This window comes from Pseudopipra pipra, chromosome 7 (assembly GCF_036250125.1).
Source record: "Pseudopipra pipra isolate bDixPip1 chromosome 7, bDixPip1.hap1, whole genome shotgun sequence".
NCBI lineage: Eukaryota > Metazoa > Chordata > Aves > Passeriformes > Pipridae > Pseudopipra > Pseudopipra pipra.
The window spans coordinates 15586854-15602735 of NC_087555.1; the positions used below are offsets into that span (position 1 = coordinate 15586854).

General features: G+C 38.2%; 1 long non-coding RNA gene across 2 annotated transcripts in view; it reads left to right on the forward strand.

The window, feature by feature from the left end:
* Positions 1-15131, forward strand: part of LOC135417092 (uncharacterized) — a 48129-nt gene extending 32998 nt beyond the window's left edge. Inside the window, exons 5-6 of one of the 2 annotated variants that reach the window (XR_010431892.1) lie at positions 7346-7439; positions 10385-15131. This is a non-coding gene — a long non-coding RNA (uncharacterized LOC135417092). The remainder of the gene's footprint in view (positions 1-7345; positions 7440-10384) is intronic. The other variant, XR_010431893.1, reaches the window with a different exon arrangement.
* Positions 15132-15882: the final 751 nt, after the last annotated feature.

The window sequence follows — 15882 nt, forward strand, 5'->3', positions numbered from 1 at the left end:
AGTAAATTAATGAACACGTAATGTGCTCAAGCAATTCACACATATATTAATGAGCATGCCGGAGTGTGTTTTTGTACTTAGAGCGTCATCTAGTGGGGAATCGGGATTATCGAACATCCTTTCCCTGTTCCTTCAGCTCCAAGTAGACTGTTTTCTAAAAAGGAAAATACAAAATCACAGAATCTTCTGAGTTGGAAGGGACCTACAAGGATCATCGAATCCAACTCTTAAATGAATGGCCCATGCGGGGATTAAACCCACAACCTTGCCGTTATTGGCACCATGCTCTAATCAATTGAGGTGATCTCAGGGTCAAATACTCTAGCAGGGATAGCTATTAAGTGATAAACAGAGCTTTCTTCACAATTAAGTTTTACGCTGTTATCAAACAGAAAAGGAAACCAGAGTATTGGAGTGAAATTAAATTTTTGTAGACTTATAAAAACTTATTAACCACAAACATTAAATAATAACATACCATTAAATAATGCAAACTTGCATATCTCATAACAAATCTTTACACATACAGTTTTAAAGTATTTTATTAATATTAAGGTGGCCATACATTGGAGGAACTGTTGCTCTCCAAATCAAAAGCAAAGCTTTATTCTTGACTGACCTTTTTAAATATATGGTGAAATAATAACTCAAGGTTATGATGTAACAAATGTATTTTTAAGACTTAGAGCTAGAAGCAGTTTTGTGTAAGGAAATCTTCAGAAAAATATCCTTTGTGTAAGGAAATCTTCAGTGCAAGTCAGAAGATGGAAAAATTCAGCAAACTTGCAATAAAAAACTTTACGATATACATGTACTTCACAAAGAATAGTTATAAGGAGTTAATCTGCTAGTTAGTTTGCTGTCTGTATCCCCTTTTTTTGGTTGCAATTTTTTAAATTATTTCTTATTCCTATCCTACCACATTTCCTATAAGATTGTGCCTGGGCATCATTCTCTGACATAGGGGCTCATGCAGGTCAGCTTCTCTAAAGTCTGCTTTTATGGTTAAGCGACTTGCTTTAAAACTTCAAAATTAAATGGCTTCCTTAAAGGAGTAATGTTCTGTTTAAACAGTTACAGTACAGCAGAGTATCAGAAACTTAGCTGCTAGTTTGTGTTTCTGCTGCTGATTTCAGCTGTGATACTACGTCAGACATCTTGAAGCGCAGTTCATTATATCATTAATTTATAAAGGATACAATGCTGAATTGCTGAGTCTAAGTAAAAACAGTGTGGGGTGCTACTTTATTATTTCTTCTTCCTAAAAAGAAAATTGGAAGTTCTTTTTTGAGTAAATTGGATGAATTGATTCAGGTAAAGGAAGCCACCTGAATCACTGACAAAACTTTAAAAGGATTAAAATACCTTCTGGAAAAATTGGAATAGCCCAAGGTTTTCTTTTGGTGGATTGGATTTGTGTGTGTGTGTATGTGTGTTTACAAACTTTTTTTATTGGTTCTTTGAGAGAGAATTATCCAAGTGTTACAGAAAGGCAATCTTTGAGGAAGTTTTGACCAGACAGGAATGGATTGGGGCAGGGGGAGAGGGGGTGTGCATGTATGTGTGTGTGTGTCAGATACCTGATCTGGAAATATGCTCTTGCAAGATTACACGTTGTTTGCAGATTCAAGTTCTAGGGAAATGTCTTTTTTTCTTATCTTTACCAAAGATCTTCAGATTTTTTAAGATTGGGGATGGACTTTTTAGTAGCAGGGCCTGTAGCAGGGCAAGGGATAATGGTTTTAGACTGAAAGAGTCTAGATTTAGACTAGATATAAGGAAGAAATTTTTTATGAAGAAGGTGACAAAACACTGGAACAGGCTGCCCAGAGGGCTGGTAGATACTCCATCCCTGGAAATATTCAAGGCCGGGTTGGATGGAGCTCTGAGCAACCCGCTCTAGTTGAAGACCCATGGGGGTTGGACTAGAGGACCTGTAAAGGTCCCTTCCAAACCAAACCAAACCATTCCATGACTCTATGATTCTGTGATTTGTCACCATTTTCTTAATGGGGATGGGAGATGATTCAGCTGAATTTGAGGCTGGACTGAAAGATTCAGGACTGCCTGTACAGCTTGGGACACAATAATCAATGGTTCCTCTCTCTGGAGGACCATCTCAAAGGAAAGCTGTCTTACTATAATGAAGAAGAAAAGGTATAGAAAGACTTCAGCAAGGGAAGAGTTAGCAAGAGATACAGAAACATAAAGGAAAAGTCTGATAAATAGAAAATGTCATGAAAATTAATAGATAGACAGTAGGAGAGAAAAAGGAGACTGTACAATGGGAAAAGACAGAGACTGAGAAAAGTTCAAAGAACATACTAGCTTAACCTCAGTAACCCTTTCCCACTGGAAGGGCAAAGAATCTCATTTAACATTTCTTAGGTTTCAGAATTCATTGTACTTCGAAAGAATATTTGATAAATTATTTAGACAGTTTCAACTGAGATTGGAAAAATCCCAGCCTGTCAGAAGCTAGGTTAAAAAAGGTTGGTGCTGTATAAATAATTTACTTCTTTGGGGAGGAAAAAAACATATGACTGCTATGTCTGGAGTAGAGAAGTGCTAAACCTGCTGAGCTCACTAGCCATACAGTGAATTTAAGCCAGCACTACAAACTGAGTGCTCTCATTTAAAAGCAGAGGCTATGCCAAAGCTCAGTTATCAAAAGAAAGTTAACATAAAGATTCTACAATTCAGTTATTTCATATATTCACTCTTTTAACACCACGAGCAGAGTCCAGTTAAAAAAAAAAATTATAAAAGGCTCTCTTTTCAGTGATTTCTCATAGCAACTAATTTGAATAATGTGAGCTTATCATATCAGTGTTGGGTTTTTCTTAATTCATTAGTTCTATTTCTATAAAGCAGACACCCTCCAGCTTCACCATAACAATCCACCATTCATAGTGGATAGTTCCCATTCCAGTTAGAATTGCTTGACATTTCAGGGGAACTAGAGCAAGGGGTTTGTTTGTTTTTACATGGAATAATTAATACTTGTGTTTATTACAGTACCTTTAAGACATATCACCATAGTGATTTTTATATATGTATATATATGTGTTCTATTATGGTTTTTATTTCAGTAAGTAGAAGTGCAGAATTTGGGGACAGCAATGACCTTCTACTGTGACATATCAGCATTATGTGATACTCCCAGTAATGCCTTTTGAGTAGTATCAGCTGTATAGTGAGCACAGAAACTGTCCCCACTGCCAGCACAGCTTTGCTGGCTGTCATGAGACAACACTCCTTCCCAAAGACACCATTCCAAAGGAAGCTTTTGTCCCCTATTCCTCACTGTTTTCCTACAGAAACTGAGGTGACTCAGCAGCATAGGAAGGATAAGGCCCTAAACGCTATCCTTACTTCTTACTTCTGGCCACTACAAGAGCGCTTCGATAAATAACAGTCAGCCTGTCACTTAACTCTGTGTATGGCCAATGCACTCAGTGTATTGAATTATATCAATAAATGAAAATATTGTTCTGGCTGACTGTATCAGGATCATCTCAGATTTGTGGCCAGCAAGAGAAAATAAATACTATACATCTGGTAGGCGACTAATGGGTTAAAGCTCTGCAGACAGCAGGTTAGCTAGATCACAACACCTCAAAACTATTTGGTGTGTGCCCATATATAAAACTGGAATTCCACTTGTATGATCCTGCACAGTCCGACTAGCTCACAGGATGTTTGCATCTCAAAGTTGCTGTGCAGAGTCTGCCTGGATACTTGTTGGTAGAGTTATTATGTATTCCCTATGCAAAGAAGATGTATTTAGATTTTCAAAGTATCCCCATTCTGCAAGAACATGCCAGGGCAGCACACCCCACAATTTGGCTGACCTGTGGAGGAGGCTGGGGAAGCAGAGTCACGACTTTATTAATTCCTGAGAAATTTAACAGCATATGGCCCCCAGCATGACAACATCTACTGCAGGTATGACCGTGACCCAACCATGTGCACCCCATAACTAGAAACATAACATTTTCTGTCTATCTTCAGTGCCCTCAGAATGCTTTTTTAACTAACTCATGTCATTTCCTTCTGTAATAGTGATGTGAAGAAGACTCCTTTGTTTTGATCTATTAGCCCCAATCACCTTTCAGCTCTGAGAGGCTCTAATGTAAAATGCCTTCTTACACCTGGGGCTTTAGCCAAGGAGAATGGCAAGTCCCCGCCCTCCTCAGCCTTTGCCCAGGGACCCCTCTGGATGTTTTATGAACTCTGGGCTGGAGTAGAGGCTCCAGCCTCTTGTTATCCTTATTCTTGTCAGCTCTGAGGCCTGTGTTCAGCCAGGATAATTCTCACCAAAATAGGAGGTGCGTGAAACACCAGCTTTAATTTGGTATCTTTATATTCCATATTAAGTCTTTTAAACTGTAAGAGCTTAATGAAGAGGTGATAATAAAAGAGTTGGCAGCTTTCTCCTTTGCACTTACAATGTGTATGTTTACACAATTAGCAGTGAAAGCGTAGATAGATGTTCCAGGTTGTCTAAAAGCACTATAGATGAAGAAAATGACCACTCTCAGTTTTAGCAGCAGTGTATTTCTATGGTAGGTATGACAACAGCTTGTAAAGTCATATGGCCTTTGCAGAAGGGAGTAAAGCGGGGAACAAGAGAGTTTCCCTGTTAGGGCTGTTTTTCAAAATAAAGTGCCAAATCCACTGTCTACGATGGAATTCCCCCATTTTCAAAAAATAAGGTAAGCTAGTTGAAACTTACTGCAAAATGGAGTTAATATTTTGTATTCTTGAATTTAAAAAAACCAACAACCAAGCTTCAGAAAAATCAAGCAATTCCTTAGTATTTATTGTTGATCCCTTCCAAATGAGGCTTTATTCTCTGCCTGTCTAGATCAAGGGGTTTATTAAGGTTTTTATGTATTTATTTACTATTTTCCAAAATTTGTCCCTTGGAGCTTAACAAATGGAGAAAGGTAAATGACAGTAACTAATTATAACAAAAACTGGACAAGAAGAAATGGAGGATTAATTTCACCGTTAAATTTGATGTCATCCTTTGCTTTCAGAATTAGCTGCCTAATCAACATTTCTTTTCTTCACATTTAGTTATGTGTGGTACCAAAGGGGAAAAATCACTAATGGATAAATATGACAAAGGATAAAAAAAATCTATTTCAGTTTTATTTTGTCTTATATAGATTACTACTCACTATATAGGAAAATACTGATATGGTAAAAGAAACAAAACTCTCAAGCCCCTCTGCCTTTTATTAAAGCTAATGCAAGCTGGAGAGCAGGCTGCCTGGGAAGGGGTTTCAAGAGTGTCTGCAGATCCCTACCCCCCAGAGAATCCACTGGGGGGTACTTCTGTGAAAACAACTGAGACTCAGCCACTAATATATGTGCCACTTTGGGTTAAATTCTCTGTGTAAAAAATTATGTAATGGCACACATCAGGTGGGAAGTGTAATTTTTAAGCTGGTACAATGTGTTACTTCATGTTCTTATTTGCTTGGTTGTTGGCAGTAGGAGGTAAGACACAGGAAGGAAACGGAAAGGGACTTTGTGGTATGTGTGTTTTCAGCCTGTTCCTACAAGGTGGCTGACACAGGGAGGGTGTCAGGAAGCATCATTTTATCTAAACTGATGTAGCCCATCACTAGCCTGGCACAGCACTGCCTTCCAGGCATCCAACTGGGGTCTGCTTCAGTGCCAGTGCCCAGAGATGCCAGGGACTGAAATGGAAACATGGGCACCACAGCTACTACTGTGGTTATTGGTAGCATAATCACGGGGGCTGGCTTGGGGGAGGAGTATTTAAGCTGCATTTTGTTTCTATTCTTGCATGGCTGCATAACAATTACCCACTTCCATTGAATCTCTCCCCGCTTGCTCCTTGGCCGTGTAGCTACACGGGATGCACCACCCAGGCACGCCTCGGCATTGTTTCTCGCCTGTTCTGCACGAGTGGTGCCAGGAGCCCTGCGTGGCCCAGCTGCCTCTGGGATGCCTGGGCAATGCTCTCCTGTTCCCCCTGGTTTCTATTTGCATCTCAATGCCAGAACTGGGCCGATGACCTGGGCTCCATGCACTCACACCACAGCAATAATTGATTTCAGGCCTGAGTAAGTCCATTGAGATCAGCTGAGTTTCTCCAGATTTACACTGCTGTAACCAAGATCAGTTTGTGACATCTGTGTGAACATTATTACTAAGTATTTGTCCCTTTGAAGTCATGAAGAGCCAAGGACACACTACTGTGTCATATGCTAAAAGATAAAACCCCAATGAAGGAAGGAAGAACTAGTTTTAAGTTCAAATCTTTTATGATTCTAAGGCAAAGCTGAATGGTATTTAGGTAGAGATGGATCTCACAAACATACTATATATAGATCTAAACTTTCATTCTCATGATTTCAAGATATATTTTCCATCAAGTCCAAAAAAATGAGTCATCCAAATATTCACTTTTCTTTCTCTCACTGAACTTTATGCTTTCACAGTAATGCTTTGCTAATTATTCATTGATCTGTAGTTCTATTTCCTGTTGCAAAAAAAAAATAAATCTGAATTTCTTGAAATCTGAGATAAAACCAAAATGTTAGAGTTCCTCCATGAAAGTAAGATGCAGTCCCTGCCTGCTGACTCAGGCTTATCCTTTCTATGGTAAGTCTATCCTGTCCAGAATTGTTCCTTTGTTGCATTGCCTTCAACCACCTTCAACCACCACTGTACAGAAGGGGTCCCCAGGTCTTCCTGAGAAAGGTACACCACATCCACCTGAAACTCCAGACCTTGTTATGTTATTACTTGCCAATGCGGAAAGCAGCAGGGAGAATATCAGAAAACCTAAATCTGTTGCTCACTTTGGAAAGACTGACTGTAGTAAGCCCAGTTTACCACCAATGACATAGTAAGATCAGGCACCTTTAGCCTTCCCCCAGGGAAAAGAGGCAAAGTCTTGCATCAGATCAGTCTAGTCCCAGCTGTTGAGAATACCTGAAACAGAAGATGGCCGGATGAACCACACCAAATTGCTTGTCTGCTGGCCAACACACAGGCTGCTTCCCCTTTGCAGTTTGTCAGCTTTTCAGATTTCTGTTCTCTGTCATTATTCACTTCTGTGATGACCTCTTCTACAGATGCTAGCAAATGACAAACATGGTTAGGAAAAACAATGTGAAACATTTTTAGATTATATATGCATAGCTGCATAATGACTAAGAGGAAAACAAATTTCTTGGCAGAGTGGATTTAAACGAAGTCCTAAAAAGTTAAAGCCAGTTCTACAAAGTTCTGTTTTTCTGCTGCCTTTCACTTGCTTTCCTCCTATATTAATTCTTTTATTTTTTTTACTTTCCCATAGAGCAGCAAGGTCAAGACAGTGAGCCCAGCTCTCTACGTACTGGCTACTAGCTGAGGCCGAACCTTTGATGTTGGGAGTGAGAAGACTTCCTAAGGTACCAAGTTTTTCTTCAGCTAGTAAATAAAAACAGATGATCCATGCTTTTCAAAGAATGGACATTTTCCACACTGTCAATGGTTCTTCCTAGTTGACTGAAATATAATTCAGGCAGCACTTGAGAAGAATTAACTTCCTAAAATCCTCATTGTCCCTGCAGAGGTGTTTTGGTCCAAATAGACATTTAGTTTCCTGGCTTTGTTCAGTTTTAAGACGCTACTCATTTTAGTGCAACTTCTTTTGCAAATCCCAGAATAAAAGGAAATGTTGCAACTGCACAAGTCAAAGCTGCTTGAAGAGAATGTATCGTAAAATTATCTCTGCATCCTTTTTATACTATAAAAGTGCTGACAGCACTTTGATGTGGAAAGGATGAGATACAGTAATCTGAGGGGCTGCTATGAAAGGAACGACATGCTTTAAGCTGGAACTATACAGAGAAACACACAGAGTAATGACAGCTTCACACAACAACTAATTTGATTCCTTCTCTGCACTATGGTGAGTCATTAAACCACAGACACCTGCTAATGAGGAGGGAGGCTTCTGAGCAGAGGTCACCTTTCTCCCACATTTTGCCCAATTCACTTGACCCCAGTTACAAAACTAGCAATTATCACCTTTTCTTCCACAGCATTTTGTCTTTAGTGAGTTTACTGCCACATAGAAATCAAATCAAGAAAGCAAAAAAATTAGTGTGTGCTTTTGCAATTGAAATTATTTCTAATTTTTAAGTAGAAATTACTTCTATAGATGGGGAAATCAGTGACAAATATTCTTTCCCCGCTCCAACTCCAATTAAATAACAAATGCAAAACTGGAATACTGAAGTTTCAAGCAGGAGTAACACTTTCATACATGCTTGCGTATCATTGCTCCACCAGCAAGTGACTTGCTGTGTGGTATCACATTTTGGTATTGCCAATTCAAGTTGGGAAACGTTGACTACAGTTGGTGAGGGCAAGAAATTTCAAAAGCATCAGAACTACTTTCTATACAGGGAAACGTCACGCTCATCCATACACCTATTCAAGTTTCATATTTGAGAGGGTTAAGGCTTAAAAGAACAGACTTCCAGATTAAGGCAAATGCTGAATTTTAAATGCTAGAAGCGAAATGCATCAAATTATTTTTATATCTATGGATGTTGGATAGTGAAATATTTCCTAAAGCTCAGAAATTTTTCAGATTATTGATCAGAACAAAATAAATCCACTGAGTTGCAAATAATGCCCTGAATGCCTAGTGAAAAGCCATGCTGATCAGCTGTACCACAACTTCCCTATGCTTATATTAAGCATAAAACACAAGCGACTCACCTCAAAGTATATGTAACTATCATAAGGCACCTAAAAACCAAGAGCATTTGCTTAATTTTCCCAGACTACAGGTTATTCTTCCACCCCTAAGGTATGTGCTGTGATGCAAACAGACTGGAAAAACTAGATACGTGTTGTCAAAACTATAAAGATTTATAAAACAGTGATTAACAGAGTAGGTCTTTATTTACATTTATTTGAGAGGCCAGTATAGCCTTTAAAATATTTTTACATGGATGCATTTGACAGATAAATTACAGCACATTTCTCTTATTATTCGTAGGGAATCTAATTAGTTGTAATTCTAATACAAGAAGGAATAATTAAGTTTTTAAACTCAGTGAGATAAAAAATGGACACACTCTGTGACCTAAAACGAGTTTAGAATTTCCATGTAAAAATATTTAGTGAATATGTAATGAAGTTGTGGGAAGCTACAGGATCTAAACATGTCTTATGCTGAGAACAAAGCTACATGCCACAGAGTTAAGCTTAATTCTGCTGCTACTGAAAGCATAGTTTTATTCTTTGGGACTTGGGAATGCCTAAGAATGCTATGATTTATTTCTTCTGTGTGTGCTTTATAATACTTCCTCTTTCTCATAGTTATCTCCATTCAGACAGATCTGTACAACTCAGAAATAACCACGTTTGATCTGAACAATGGCATCTAGTTTACTGATTCCTGCTCTGGCACAGATCTTATCACATCACAAGCCTTTTACACTTATTTACCAGACAGAAAGGATCTGCCCATTGTCCAGGAAGAGTTCAAAGTGCTGGGTTCCACTTCCATATCTCTGAGGGGCCTGGGACCTGGCTGGAAACGGTCTGTTGAGATACACCTGAGAAAACTAGATCACTGCTAAAGAGAGATATTAACAGGCTATTTGGGGAGACCATGCCTACTATTTAAATTTCCTGCTTCTGTGGTAGATGAAGTCCTGAGCTGTTCCTGGGACCAGTTATTGAAAATTATTTAAAGCAATTATTTGCTTATTTATGTTTTTTAATTTCATTTATGAATGTCAACTTTTGGCCAACCCATCCAATGGGATGGAGAGAAAAACAACAAACTATCTAAAGTTCTGTTTCCAGTAGATGTTTTTCAGGGTTAGACAATCTTAGGGCACCAGGATGGTGTAAGAAGTGTTGGAGAGGAACAAATTTTGTTTGTGGAGGAGGCAGTTCTCTTGAACCAGAAGAGAGTAAGAGAGTAAGCAAAGCTGGGGGGTCACCAGCTCAGCAGGTGGCAGAGGGCCCTGCTGAAGCCAGAAGGTGCCTCAGCTGGGCGGTGGAAAACCAGCTGAAGTGTGTGAATGTGTGACTTTGATAGCCTTGTGTGTACACACTCCCAGCTCCTCGGGGTTGGTGTGAAATAGCCTGTGTTGCTAAACATCACAGCACACTGCAAAGCTCATCTGTCACAGACTGGTATCTGGGACTGCTGGGGAGGTTGTCAGGACAGGGAGGTCTTCCTTTATGTTTCATGAATTTGTCATTGCTGTGTGGGGTAACTGCTGTGTAAGGCAGAGCTCTTAACTTTCATTTTAAATTCTTCTGAAAAAGTTTTCATCAGCGTGGAGCTCATTGATAGGAATCTTTTTATTGCTTTCCTTTCCAGGTAGGTCTGTTACCCCAGGAGAAGACCCAGCACTATGGAGTAAATGAAGGCCCATGCCCAGTTCTCCTGGATGTTCCTGCCACAAACTCAACTTCAGCCCGTCAGTCACCATCCTCAGTCCCTTCTTCCTTCTTTGACACTACCAGCAGTAAGCTAATCAGAGCTGAATGTTCAGTGCCTATGCACCAACTGGTAGCACCACTCTGATATACACCCTTTTACTTAACCATAAAAACTGATACTTTTCTGTAGATATAGCTATATCAATATATTATCAAGCAGTCAGATTAGAGTATCATCTTTTCCAGGAAGATCTGCAGTTCAAATTGTCCTGTCTGTGGACAGGATAGTGGATAATCTGCAGGCAGCTTTGGATTATAATTAAATACACTTACAAAACTAGTTTGCAGACTGAAGCCAGTGACTGATTATTTGCAAAACTCAACCTCTCTTTGCTTTCTTTTATGACTCTTCTTCTGCTCTGTGGTGTTAATAATATATTAAATTCAATTCTACACTGAATGCAAAGATTAATGAAGGGATTTTTTTTCCCCCCAAGTGGTATCCTTTCCTATTTTCAAGCCCTCTTCTCTCTTACCCTCCCCTTCATGTTCTCTCTGAATGTAAAGGCTAATTGACAGAGAAACTGTCATTTTTTACTTTCCAAATTTTACTTTAATAAATTCCTCCTTTGAGGATGATGAATTCACTAGGTGCTGTGATGATGAGTCCTCAGATTTCCAGTAGTCATGATGCTGTCAATCAACTGCTGTGTTTAATGTGGAAAATGTAGTGATGACTCTTAACACTTAAAAAATTTTATTTGCTAAAAAATTTTATTACTTCAGGTTATCATAAAAATCTGCCTTTCTGAGATTTAGAGGCTGTTCATGATTATTTTCATGTGTATTTCACGTATTTTAGGAAAATGCCTAATAGGTTTGGTATTTGCGTTTTTATGACTCTGATGTAACTAAAGCTGTTCCTTGTTTACTCTCTCTTTGTTCTTCTTCACTTCATGCCATCTTTCTTCTCTGTTTATCTACACACGCAAACAAACAAACAAATAGCTGGTTCCTGGACCACTGCCAGCTGTCCTGATGTCAACCAGCAAAGGACAAAACCAGCCCTGCCCTTCTCACTGAGGAGCAACGCTTGCTCTGCACGGTGCATCCTCCCTCTCTTCAGAGGGCCAGAAGGATGTCCTCTGCAGGCAGAGGTCTCTAAACTGGAACCATTGGAAGAATTCAGTCATTTAGTTAACTTTCTATCATTTGGCATAAAATAAGAAAACCAAAACACAAATCAAAACCAGTCTTACAATTGTCCCTCAAAGTAACACCTCTGGTTGCAATGCTTGGCAAGATTTTTATGTTCAGAGATTAATACTGTCATGAATAGTTGACTTAATTTTTTTAAACTGCCCCTTCCTGAAAAAGAGCTCTTGGGGGCACTGTTTCATTACAAAAAGAAGGGCGAAAAGCTGACAAGAACAAGATGCTTCTGTTCTCAGAATTTATTTTCCCACAACGATACACAGTGATACTATAGAGAATGGCACATTAGTGATGGAACTACTATTAGTAAATTTTGGAGCTATGAAAACTCCTCAGTGTCAAAAATTAATAACTACATTCAAGGTAATTCACCACTGGACCTGAGAAGCAATGTAACAGTACATTAGGGAACTTACAGAAGGATTTCCAGAAGTAATAATTCATTATAGCTATAGGTAGGAGGTGGGGAAAAAAATCCATATTGTTGCTAACAACTTGTACGGTAGAAAATAAAAAAGCTATTGGATTAGGTAAGGGAAAAAATAGGAAAAACATCTTACTTCCTAGAGAATCTTTGTCTGAAAGATGAAATTCTAAAAATAATTGATTAACAAGACACTATTTTCCCAAATAATTCTTATACAAGCAAATTACCTATGATTCAATGCTTGGAAAAAAACCACAACAAAATCCCTCTAATTCCTTACTGAAGTACACTGGCAGGAATGCACATCAGAAAAAAAAAATCAGGTTTTCAGGAAGCATTCGTATAAAAATTCATATATAAAGAAAAAATAGACTACCCTCAAATATTAAGATTATATCAGACGAGTTTTTTAATTTATTTTATAAAGTAAACCCAGTTTAAAGGTAAGTCATCCAAATAACAGTTAAGGAACATGCTTTTGTAAATCTTAGTTACTTTTTATTCTTTTGACCTGCGGTCTAGGACTACTGCATCTTAAAGGTTCTGAATCAGGTGAGTATTGGCACTTATTTTCATCTCTGTTAATTGAGGAGGCTGCCTGTCCTTGCTTTAACCTACTTTCCCTGCTAAAGCCATTTTGCCTCATAAGCCCCATGGAGATTTGAGAGGCAAAGCCAGTTTATTTCTACAGTGATCCTGCTTTGTTCAGAAATATTGCCAAAGACTTATTTGGAAACACTTCTCATAGGAAATAGGAACATTTGGTTCTTTGCAAAGACCATGACGACTCAACTCAAAATAGAAGGTACAGTTAGCAACCGTAAGACAAGTGTACTGCCTCCCTTCAAATATAACATCTGAGGAGAAAGCCCATTGAAAAAAACAAAAAATATTAATATTCATAGGGTATTAAAACATGGTGTGAGACTGTAAGCATTGATTTAACCATTGGTTAATTGCTTGATAGTTACTAAATATGACATTTTCTGATGTGGACTTTACCATACAATCTTAAAGAAAGAAAATTAAAGAAAATTACTATTTTTGAATGTACTTTCATGCTGCATTTAATGCTTTACAATGTAGAAGTCTTTTCACCATAATCAAAAAGGACGGGACAGTCACCATTACATACTCTGAAAAAAAACCTCAAGCTTTTTCAGATTTGTAAAAAAAATCTAAATTTTTTTCAAATTTGTAAAAATTTGAAGAATGTGTTGCTATGCTGGAACACCTCCTGTGCAGCAGGATGCAGATAGAGGGTGCCACCTGTATCCAGACAGGTTTTCTTATGCACTCTTCATGATCACTTTATGCCTTCACAGAGAACAGTGTAATTATTTTATGTGATTCTCCCCTCAGTGAGGATCAAAGCTATCTGTCCAGAAGCCCTCCTGGGAAGAAGACCATTTTTGACAGTGTTCAACTTCATTCATGGTGTCCCCAGAAGCTTTGTGAAATAAATCCTTTACCAGTAATAGGACAACAAAGACATATAACCATTCCAGTAGCTGAGAAGCTGAATTTCCTGCCCTGGGCAGTTGAGCAGAACCGTTCATGGCCATGATGGTGCAGGGATGAGACAGTGCTTGGGATTAAAATTTAACCTTGCAGGGAAAAATAAGAAATCTCTTCCTTGAGTGCAGTGGGACTCTGCTCTTCAGATCACCCATGTCATCATACAGTCTGTTTCTATTTAGACCATACAGCAAGTCTGTTCTACTGTTCTTAGTAATAGTTTTTTATTTATCTATTACTTATAGGAGGTCTTCATCAACACAATAGTACAATTAGTTTGGCATTATTCCACTCGCTGTACCCTGGTGTTTGCACATCTTCTGATCTGCAGACCATAATGATAACTAAATCATCAAATAACAATAATCTTGCTCCTAAAGTTGCAATATCACAGCCCTTGGGAGAAATACAGCCATATGCCATAGGAAAAACAGTGCCCATTTTTAGCACAAGCAACACCAAGATACAAATCACATCACACAGAGTCAGAGTTAATTAAGTCAGGCACCTACTGTTTGCCTATAGTTTGCAATAGCTATTAATTTGAAGCTCTGCTGCAGTGCTAAGAAGAGAAAATTAACTAATGTCGCACTTTGTGACATGATGAACACACTGCTGAAGGGGCTTGTTATGATGACTTCTTCTGGATAACACTGCTCTCAGTAAAATTTTAGACAATACACCATAGTAATTTATGGGGGGAAAATGTTAACAGGTCTTATATCTGTCTCTGGGTAAAGTGAAAGAGGTCAAGAGCTCTTACCATTGATTATACAGTATGCAAAACCACACGACAACTGGTAAAACTATCAAAGAAGTGCCAACATTTTGGCATCTGTTTTCACTATTTTGAACCAGTAATTTTACCAATTTTTATGATTTTTTAAATATATTCATCTTTAAACATGATAGAAACTCTGTATTTTGTTTAAAATCATAATTAATTACATCCATGCTGTCACTGTCACTCCAAAGTAATTGCTTTTATCTATTTAGTACTTGTCTATTATTGACTGCAATACTTTCTTTTCCAGATTGAAGGGCTAACTTCCTCCATTACACACCACAAAGATTCTTCATTCTAGGAAAAAAAAAAGATAGAGTCTTCTGGGTAGAGCTAACAACTTCTATTATATGAAATAGGATTAAAAATATTAAAATGAGAGACAGAAGAGAGCATCCAGGTTCTGTGAGGATTTAGACCAGCTACATTCACAAGTCAGGTAGGATCCTTGGATCATTTTCACCCTGAAGACAAATGTTGATCTCACATAGTGAAACAGAACATAGTTAACAGAACTAAAATGTGTCACTTCCAAGAGAAGAATATTGGCATCACATTTTGTACAAAATCTAATAGTTACAGTAACACTAGTTGGATGTTATAGAGGGATTATATATTTTAATACAAATATGCCCAAGTTTAGAACTGAGTTGTTACTTTTATTGTTACAATATTCTTCTGCCTTTATTGTTACAAGTATGTTACTGCTTTATATAATAAAGCTCTTAGTGAAATACTTCAGGAGGTCTTCCCAGTGTTGTTACTGTGTTTAAACTCTGAAAAAAATGTTTTCAACCAACCTTCTGAATTTTTAAATCTGTTGGGGTTAACTCACATGGCTGTATATGCTACAAGATACAGGAGCTCCAAGAGGCGCTCAACGTCCTCCCAAGATCTAGATGTCCTGTCACGACATCAGGACCATAGGAATTATCAAGAAACTGAAGAAACTCAGAAGTTAAGAATACACAGATTTTTTTAACTAAAATAAGGCAACCTATACACAGTCAGGCTTTCTCCAGCACATTATGATATACCATCTACCCACAGTGTATTTATGCTTTAATCTCACATGAGATTCATTGGAAGCAGTCAATAGCTCTGGTCAGACAGCACCTTTCTCTCTGCATTGAAAGATGAACACAACATCCAAATGTCCATTCAGTAGCTGAGAAGCAGTCACTCTAACTTGTGCTTTAGTTAAAGGCTTGAGTGGCTGCTTCTGCTCAATGACGTATTCATAAAAATGCAGTATGGACAGAATATTCCTGTTTCTGATATCTTTACAGTCATGTTCCTTTATCTATTTAAAGAGTAAAATATTTGTAAAATTATATACCAAGATTTCAGTAAGGCAAGGGTTACATCACATAAGTTTTGCATGCTTAGCAAAGGATGTGGACACAACCCCCAAACCACTAACCCATGCATTATGCGAGGCAATCACTGAGTTAGTGCAGGTAAGCCAAAAGAAATGTGCATTCATTACCCT